Below are 10,770 nucleotides of genomic sequence, written 5' to 3' on the forward strand. Positions count from 1 at the left end.
TTGATGTTGAGCCCAACGCCACTATTTCCACCACCAAGATCCAGAAGAATGAGCCCGAAGATCCAAAAGAGGGGGGGCGTCTTTTCCACTCACAAATGTGGGTGAAGGGTTCGCTGCTGCAATTCATTGTCGACAGTGGCAGCCAAAAGAACCTCATTTTAGCAGAGGTCATGAAGTGGTTGGGCCTACTGACTACACCACACCCGCAGTCATACAGTATTGGGTGGCTTCACCAAGGACGAGATCTCCGAGTCTGCCAGTAGTGTCGCCTTCCCTACAGCATCAAGCCCTTTACAAATGAGGTATTGTGTGATGTTGCACCTCTTGATGTTTGTGATGTACTATTAGGCCAACCATACTTATGGAGGTGACATGTTGTGTATGAGTCAAGGCCTCGTGCTATTATTATTACTTTGGGTAATTCATTATACAGGATACCGGAGGTAGCCCCACCTACCACCACCTCTTTGATCACTGCTAAGAAAGGCAGCAAGCTCATCTCCCAGACTAGGAAATTCATTTTCTGTCTAGTTCGCTCCCAAAGTAAGGGGAAGATCGTCGCCACATCCATGACCCCCCGCGAAGGGTTCCTCCACGCAGCAGTAACAACAGAGGGATACGGCCATGAAAGAACACAATAACAACTTCTCGTCACCCACAGGGACACCACACAAGTTTCAGGTGGGCGACAAAGTTTGTTTACCTATGCAGAAAGAATGCCTTACAAGAGCCCATCAGAACCTCAAACCACTCCGACATGGTCCTTAAAACATTACCAAGGCTGTGGGAAACAATGCTTTGGAGCACAACATTCCTCCATTCCTGCGCCTGCACCAAGTGTTCAATGTGTACCACCCTTGACCATGCTTCCCACCATTACTTGACACATCCGAGATTGCAGAACAGCTCACCAGGGACTAAGTTTAGCGGATGGAGGAACTCAACGCAATGGGGACCATTGCCTCATAAGGGGGGAGGAATGATCCAGGTGGATGTTGGTGGCCACCCACCTATCCCACTTGGACCCCCACAACTGTCTCTCAGTTTTTCAGTTTCCGTAATTGTAAAACAATTTACTATTTTTTGTAGTTTTTCGGGTCCTGAACTTCCGGAGTCGTTTTGAGGCCCTAAACGACATTTTTGGGGAAATATGAGAGCAACATGGCTCCATGCCTTTATTTTGCTCTTCCCAAAATTGTAGTACTTGGATAGATCTTTCTAACGAGCTATGGTGTGCGTCAAACGGAGATCGTATGCCAAGGTTATGACCCCGGGAAGTTGATGTACCAATTTACCCATACGAGGTCCACAGTTTGGTGTTTCATCTTCTAGGGTTAGGTTTTTGGATGTTTAGTGCTTTCCATTGTTTCTCAACAATAAATAGGCCTTCAGCCTCATTGTAACACAGTTCAAAGGCATGTAGCCGCCACATCTCTTCTTAGAGATAAGCTACCATCGCCCTAGCCGATTTATTTCCATTTCTGTTTGTAAGCATATTTCAGTGTTTTACATTAATGAAATGAAGTATTATTTCCGCTATATCTCTGTGTTTATGGTTATCTCTATAATTTTCTGCGTTCCTATTTAAATCCGGATCAGTGGTATCAGAGCGGTCTGCTTTTTTTTTCTCTGTTTTTCTTTGCATGTCCCCAACGAGGTCGAGATATAAGGAGTTAGGGCTTGAACTGGTCGAACCTTTGCAAGACCAGCCTCACAAATCCCGATGACCTCCCATGCCGGATGAAAAGAAAGACGAGGGAGCAGGAGATCTTATCAAAATCTTGCTCGAAGAAGCCCTCGAGCGACAAAGGAACATGATGATGGATAGCTTTGCCCAGATTCTTCAGCGGCTGCCCAGAGACGACGCATCGGCTTCCAACAGCTACTTTGGAGACACCACACCGTTTAAGGTACGAGTTAATTTTGAAATCCCCATATTCGAGGGTCAGATAAACGCAGATGTTGTAGATAAATGGTTAAATCTACCAGATGGGTATTTTTTTGTTCATGATTTTTCCTGTCGGGAAAAGATTATTTTCACTCTTCTCAAAGCAGCCCCCCACGTCAAGGACCGGTGGGAAACCTACTGTGAGCAGAAGGATGAAATTACGGGCTCAGTATTTTCAGCCGCACCAACTTGGAATTCATTCTGGGACACCATCAAGGAGCAATACTACCTTGTCAAAAGCTATGAGGACAAATACATAAAGTGGACCACGTTGCGGCAAGGAACGAACCAAGATGTGCTGGAGTTCACAAATACCCTTCACACACAGTTGGGTATCAAGGATTCTGAGCTGCATTTAGTACTCAAATACCGCGGCTGCCTACACAATTACATCCAGGAAGAGATGGATTTCCTCAACATCTCCTTGCTCGGCACGACGTACTGATACGCTGTCAAACTCGAGCAGAAGTTCAAATAGAAGAAGTGAGACTTTGGATCTGCGAATCCGAAGACCAAAGGATAAAGCCAAGGTGGGGTGACCCAAGGCAACCCGTCGAAGCCGCAAGAAAAGAACAACACCACGAAGTCGAAGGACATAGGAAAGTGGTGTGAGTTCCATAAGAGCCCCACTCACGACACAAGTGAGTGTTGAACCAAGCAGTCGTCGGTGGCCAAGTTGAAGGCTTCAAAATCATATGCATGTTCTGACCCTGAGTCAGAACCGGGCAAGGGGAATGGCAAAGGGAAGCAGATCATTGATGCAGAGCCCAGCGCCACTATTGCCATCACCAAGATCCAGAAGAATGAGCCCGAAGATCCAGAAGAGGGGGAGTGTCTTTTCCACTCACATATGTGGGTGATGGGTTCGTCGCTGCAATTCATTGTCGACAGTGTCAGCCAAAAGAACCTCATTTCAGCAAAGGTCGTGAAGCGGTTGGGCCTACCGACTACACCACACCCGCAGTCATACAGTATCGGGTGGCTTCACCAAGGACGAGATCTCCGAGTCCGCCAGCAATGTCGCCTTCCCTACAGCATAAAGCCCTTTACAGATGAGGTATTGTGTGATATTGCACCTCTTGATGTTTGTGATGTACTATTAGGCCAACCATACTTATGGAGGCGACATGTTGTGTATGAGTCAAGGCCTCGTGTTGTTATTATTACTTTGGGTAATTCATTATATAGAATACAGGAGGTAGCCCCACATACCACCACCTCTTTGATCACTGCTAAGAAAGGCAGCAAGCTCATCTCCCAGACTAGGAAATTCCTTTTTTTTCTGGTTCGCTCCCAAAGTAAGGGGAAGATCGTCGCCACATCCATGACCCCCATGAAGAGTTCCTGCACGCAGCAGTAGCAGAAGAGGGATACGGTCATGAAAGAACATAGGAACAACTCCTCACCCATAGGGACACCACACAAGTTTCAGGTGGGTGACAAAGTTTGGTTACATATGCAAAAAGAACACCTTACAAGAGCTCATCAGAACCTCAGACCACTCCAACATGGTCCTTACAGCATTACCAAGGTTGGGGGAAATAATGCTTTGGAGCACAACATTCCTCCATTCCTTCGCCTGCACCAAGTGTTCAATGTGTACCGGCCTCGACCATGCTTCCCACCATTACTGGACACATCCGAGATTGCAGAACAGCTCACCAGGGACCAAGTTCAGCAGATGGAGGAATTCAACGCAATGAGGACCATTGCTTCCTAACGGGGGAGGAATGATCCAGGTGGATGTCGGTGGCCACCCACCTATCCCACTTGGACCCCCACAACTATCTCTTTCAGTTTTTCAGTTTCCATAATTGTAGCACAATTTACTATTTTTAGCAGTTTTTCAGGTCCTCAACTTCCGGAGCCGTTTTGAGGCCCTAAACGACGTTTTTTGGGAAATCTGGGAGCAACGTGATTCTAATAATTGATGTTTCTCTTCCCAAAGTTGTAGTACTCGGATAGATCTTTCTAACAAGCTATTGTGCGTGTCAAACGGAGATCGTATGCCAAAGTTACGACCCCGGGAAGTTGATGTAGCAATTTACCCAAACGGGGCCTACAGTTTGGCATTTCATCTTCTAGGGTTGGGTTTTTGGATGTTTAGGGTTTTCCATTGTTTCTCAACAATAAATAGGCCTTTGAGCCTCATTGTAACACAGTTCAGAGGCATGTAGCCGCCACATCTCTTCTCAGAGATTAGCTACCATCGCCCTAGCTGGTTTATTTCCATTTCTATTTGTAAGCATATTTCAGTATTTTACATTAATGAATGAAGTATTATTTCCACTACATCTCTGTGTTTATGGTTATCTCTGCAATTTGTTGTGTTGCTGTTTAAATCCAGATCAGTGGTATCGGATGGGTTTGCTTGTTTTTTCTCTGTTTTTATTTGCATGTCCCCAACGAGGTCATGATATAAGGAGTTAGGGCTTGAACTAGTTGAACCTTTGCAAGACCAGCCTCGCAAATCTCGATGGCCTCCCATGCTGGATGAAAATAAAGACGAGGGGGCAGGAGATCCTATCAAAATCTTGCTCGAAGAAGCCCTCGAGCGACAAAGGATTGCGATGATGGACAACTTTACCCAGATTCTTCAGCGGCTACCCAGAGGCGACGCATCGACTTCCAACAACTACTCTGGAAATGCCACATTGTTTAAGGTACAAGTTAATTTTGAAATCCCCATATTCGAGGGTCATATAGACACAGATGTCGTAGATAAATGGTTAAATCTACTAGATGGGTATTTTTCTGTTCAGGATTTTTCCAGTCGGGAAAATATTATTTCGCTCTTCTCAAAGCAGCCCCCCAGGTCAAGGACTGGTGGGAAACCTACTGCGAGTAGAAGGATGAAAGTATGGGCTTACTATTTTCAGCCGCACCCACTTGGAACTCATTTCGGGATGCCATCAAAGAGCAGTACTACCCTGTCAAAATCTATGATGACAAATACATAAAGTGGACCACGTTGCGGCAGGGAAGGGACCAAGATGTGCTGGAATTCACAAACATTTTCCATACCTTCACACACAGTTGGGTATCAAGGATTCTGAGCTACATTTGGTACTCAAATAGCGCTGCTACCTACACAGGTACATCCAAGAAGAGATTGAGTTCCCGAACATCTCCTCGCTCGGCACGGCGTACCGATACGCTGTCAAACTCGAGTAGAAGTTCAAACAAAAGAAGCAAGACTTTGGATCTGCGAATCCGAAGACCAAAGGACAAAGCCAAGGTGGGGTGACCTAAGACAACCTGTCGAAGCCGCAAGAAAAGAACAACACCACGAAGTCGAAGAAGGACAGAGGAAAGTGATGTGAGTTCCATAAGAGCCCCACTCACGACACAAGTGAGTGTTGAACCAAGCAGTCACTGGTGGCCGAGTTGAAGGCTTCAAGATCAAATGCATGTTCCAACCCTAAGTCAGAACCCAACAAGGGGAATGGCAAAGGGAAGCAGATCATTGATGCGGAGCCCAGCGCCACTGTTGCCACCGCCAAGATCTAGAAGAATGAGCTCGAAGATCCAGAAGAGGGGGAGCGTCTTTTCCACTCACAGATGTGGGTGAAGGGTTCGTCGCTGCAATTCATTGTCGACAGTGACAACCAAAAGAACCTCATTTCAGCAGAGGTCATGAAGCGGTTGGGCCTACCGACTACACCACACTCATTGTTGTACAGTATCGGTTGGCTTCACCAAGGACGAGATCTCCGAGTCCGCCAGTAGTGTCGCCTTCCCTACAGCATAAATCCCTTTACAGATGAGGTATTGTGTGATGTTGCACCTCTTGATGTTTGTGATGTACTATTAGGCCAACCATACTTATGGAGGCGACATGTTGTGTATGATTCAAGGCCTCATGTTGTTATTATTACTTTGGGTAATTCATTATACAGGATACCGCAGGTAGCCCCACCTACCACCACCTCTTTGATCACTGCTAAGAAAGGCAAAAAGCTCATCTCCCAGACTAGGAAATTCATTTTCTGTCTGGTTCGTTCCCAAAGTAATGGGAAGATCATCGCCACATCCATGACCCCCGCGAAGGGTTCCTCCACGCAGTAGCAGCAGCAGAGGGATACGGTCATGAAAGAACACAGGAACAACTTCTCCTCACCCATAAGGACACCACACAAGTTTCAGATGGGCGACAAGGTTTTGTTACATATGCAGAAAGAACGCCTTACAATATCCCATCAGAACCTCAGACCACTCCGACATGGTCCTTACAACATTACAAAGGTTGTGGGAAACAATGCTTTGGAGCACAGCATTCCTCCATTCCTTCGCCTGCACCGAGTGTTAAATGTGTACCACCCTCAACCATGCTTCCCACCATTACTGGACACATCCGAGATTGCAGAACAGCTCACCAGGGACCAAGTTTAGCAGCTGGAGGAACTCAACGCAATGGGGACCATTGCTTCCTAAGGGTAGAGGAATGACCCACCTATCCCACTTGGACCCCCACAATTGTCTCTTTTAGTTTTTCAGTTTCTGTAATTGTAGCACAATTTACTATTTTTAGTAGTTTTTCAGGTCCTAAACTTTCAGCGCTGTTTTGAGGCCCTAAACGATGTTTTTTGGAAAATCTAGGAGCAACATGGGTCCATGGACCGATGTTTCTCTTCCCATAGTTGTAGTACTCTGATAGATCTTTCTAACGAGCTATGGTGCGCGTCAAATGGAATCGTATGCCAAAGTTACGACCCCGGGAAGTTGATGTAGCAATTTACCCAAACAGGGCCCACAGTTTGGTGTTTCATCTTCTAGGGTTAGGTTTTTCGATGTTTAGGGTTTTCCATTGCTTCTCAACAATAAATAGGCCTTCGAGCCTCATTGTAACACAGTTCAAAGGCATGTAACCGCCACATCTCTTCTCAGAGATAAGCTACCATTGCCCTAGCTGGTTTATTTCCATTTTTGTTTGTAATCATATTTCAGTATTTTACATTAATGAAATGAAGTATTATTTCCACTGCATCTCTGTGTTTATGGTTATCTCTGTAATTTTTTGCATTCCTATTTAAATTCGGATCACTTGGGCCATAGTCGCTCTCATGCTATGGGAAAGGGAGCAACCAACAACCTAAAGTCGCTCTCACGGGCCTTCCTGCCAGCAACTGTGGACCAAAATTGTCAGTGTTGTGCTAGCGACCCCAAGATTTAAGCCACTTTTTCAGGCTCTGAGCCCAAGACACTGCCTAGAACTGATCCATCTCTTCAAATTAAAGTAACATGGAAATGAAAGTACTAAAGAAAATACTTGTTCAAGACCTTGACTGGATCCCTACTAGCCATGATGAGCATTTCATCAAACATATCATCAACATGTAATCTACAGGTGTAAATAACAGAGTTAAGTGTAGGGATCTCATACTTATCTGAGAATCGCTATGAACCATTGTTACCTTATGCCATTTGCTGCATTATCATCTATTAGGTCATAGACACATTATCCATTCACATACAAGTAAAAACATGTTGAAAGCCATACATAACTATTGTCATAAAATGTGCATATAACCAACATAATAGGAACAGAAATACAATAAACATATCAGCCATCAAATCCATAAATACATCAGTACCTTTACACATGAAAATCAAGGGAATGGATTTCTCATTAATGTATGCAATAAACCAACCAGAGATGGGACTACCACGTTCCACCGATGGTGGAATGGCTGAGCCAAATCTCTCTTTAGTCATTCACCCACGTGCCATATTCCAAGCATGAATGTGGGATCTCATAAAACACATCAATAAAACTCATTCAGGGCATCCACCTCAACCCATTAAACACTGATTCCACCTCACAGTTGGACATCACCAAATCCATCATCAGATCGGTCTCTATCCCAACCATCCAGGGCTCCCGAGCATCTGTCCAACTCGGCTATGGGATTAGTAACTCAACCCACAACTTTGACCAGGCTCCAAAGCATTTGTCCAACCAAGGCTACGGGACTAGTAACTCAACCCACCAAGGGCTCCAAAGCGTTCATCCAACCTAGGCTGCGGGACTAGTAACTCAACCCAAGTTGTCCCAGGGCTCCAAAGCATTTCTCCAACCAAGGCTACGGGGCTAGTAACTCAACCCAAGCTAAGGAAACATGAGAAACAATAAAAAACACAACAAGTAATAAACCCACAATCACCATGGCTATCTAGGAAATGGCAAGGCTAGGCAATCCACTGTCAATTCTGGCCATCCTCCATGCCAATGAAAGATCACAACCAACAAACCACATGCATATGCTATGCATGCCAAAACTAGTGAATAAACCATACATGCAACTCGATACCTGCAAGCAAATATGATGTAGTTGTTGATGTCGATAACTTCTTGCGCTTTCTTGCTCTTTCCTTTGCCTTCTTACTCTAAGAATCCAAGTATGCCACACCCTCCAAGAGTGCTCCAAGAAAACTCTAAGTGTCCAAGAGTATGAGAGAGAATAATGAGAGAGAGCTCCAACACTGAACTGACAAAAGGTTGCCAATTGATCCTCAAAGGCCTTTTTATGAATGAGGCCTCTATTTTCTTCATTTTCCATTATTTTCCTTCATTTTCCTCCTCACATGCAACCTGTGACATTTCACCTCCCTTTTCTCATAATTTCCATTATTTTCATAAATAAATGTGCCAAAGATGTCATTTTTCCTTTTAATGCCTTAGCCATTGTCTTTTCCAATTTCCTTACCCATAAACACCAAATGAACACCCCCTAGGATGTCTTGCCCAACATTAAGCTTGGAATAAGTGTCTGAGCCATCTGTGGTTATTGTTTTTTAACATTTATTACATGGAATTTTCACCATGGCTATTACAAAAATAGTTATAAGTATTTTATCTTTAACACCATGGCTAAAAATTGTTGGAATTTTAAGGATTTTCATAGACGTGATATTTTATCTTTAATACCATGCCTGAAAATTGTTGGAATTTCAAGGTTTTTTGGAGTCATGATATTTTATCTTTAACACCATTGCTAAAAAATGTTGAAAATTTACCCCAAAAAAGAAAAGGACATTATTCCAGCATCAACACTTTTCGTTTTCAAGGTTTTTTTGCACAAAAAAAAAATGGTTTTCACTACCATTTTTAAAAGAATTTGAAAAAAAATGTGTTGATGCAACATCAACACTTTTTGTTTTTGGGTTACTTTTTCATTTTTTTTTTTGGGGTTTTTTGGCTAGAGTTCTTGTTTTAAGGAATTAGTTCTCGTTTGATTGGAAACTATGTTAAAATTGTTGCCACGTTGATTCACCACCCATCTGAGTGTGATCTATGGTCCAACAGGTTTTTCATATGAAAATCCTATAGATGTAATGTCCTACCAATCAATCAATCACTAGGCCTTCCAAAAGTTTTGTGATAGTGGGATCTCAAGCCATCAATCGAATGTGAAAAAATATATGGAAGGAAGGTTATAATGAGGGGTAGTGGTCCCAAAGGAACTAGTGATACTTCCAACAAACACTAAAAATTGTCTCGAGATACAAGTGCTCCTGCACCTACCACATATCGGGTAACGTGCCCTAAAAATTAGCCATGAAGCTACCTCTGTCTAGTGTGGTTGAGAGAATCTAGCTTCTCGTTGTCAACCACAGATCCAAATCCCCTACCAAGAGTCGGGAGACTCAAGGAGTCATGTGATAATCCTTGGTCTAAGTCTTACCCCCTTCATGAGTTTCTTCTCACCATTGACTTTTTTCCACTGGATGATATAGGATTTCAAGCACCCTAAAATTCAACTTCTATGTTTCAAATGAGAAATGACCAAGGGAGGTTTTTGGATACCTACTCCCAAGGTCCTAACTTAAGCTTTCAATTCTTTTGTGACCCCCTGTGGGAGAAATTAATATGGTTAAGTTAAAGTTGTTTTATTGGTCCCAGGAGTGAGGGAGGATGGCCCAAACTTAATTTTCCTAGGGTGTGAATGAATTTCAAATAATCTAAATTCAATTTTTTGATTCCCCAAGATCACTCAAAGTGTGAGGGGAAGAGCACACATTTTTAACAAAGGATAAGTGAAATTAATGTGTGGAGTGAAGTGTGTGCAAAAGTGCATAAGTGAGCATACAAATTTTGTTTGATTGTAGCAATTTCGTATATCGATGGATTTGTTACTAATACCACCTACTTAAACTATGTAAGTTTCACCTTGCAAAAAGGAAAGGATGTGTATTTTATGGGACACTTCCTTTTCCTCTTAATTAATCTCTGTGAATGATTTCAATCTAAAGATAAATGAAAGATGGTGGTCTCGAAAACATTTACGATTCCCCAAGATCACCTAAGTGTGGGGGGAAGAGCATACTTCATTTTGTACTCTCTCCATTCTTGGTCCCAAACTACAAATTTAATGAAAATAGATAAGCCATCCATGTGGAAAAGAATTCAAAAACTCTCTACTTAGTTGCTAATTGGAGCTAAAAACAACCTAACTTGCATAAAATTGTAGATAGGAGTGGGGATATGTCACTAAAGGTTATCCCCAACTCAATTTAGAAGGGAAAATTACAATGAAAATGGTTCTCTGTAATTCGTGTGGGTTTCGGTCGCACAACCCCAAGGAAGGCATTGCAACTATTTTTTCGAGAGTTGCTCGAGGTAGCCTGAAAATTAAAAAGGCAAAATTCCCTTGTTGTGAGGCCTGATGAGAACCTACAAATTTAATAGAGGATTAGAACATAACAAGTGAATTAAATGAAATGATAAAAGAGGCCTACATACAACCAAGAGGATTAAAAGAAAGGCAATGGAGTTGCCATTATTGTGGTTGTAGATTTGAAGCAATGGTGTACCATATCCA

The sequence above is a fragment of the Pinus tabuliformis genome, chromosome J, assembly GCF_031772625.1.
Source record: "Pinus tabuliformis cultivar Carrire ecotype Pingquan chromosome J, CPIR1, whole genome shotgun sequence".
NCBI lineage: Eukaryota > Viridiplantae > Streptophyta > Pinopsida > Pinales > Pinaceae > Pinus > Pinus tabuliformis.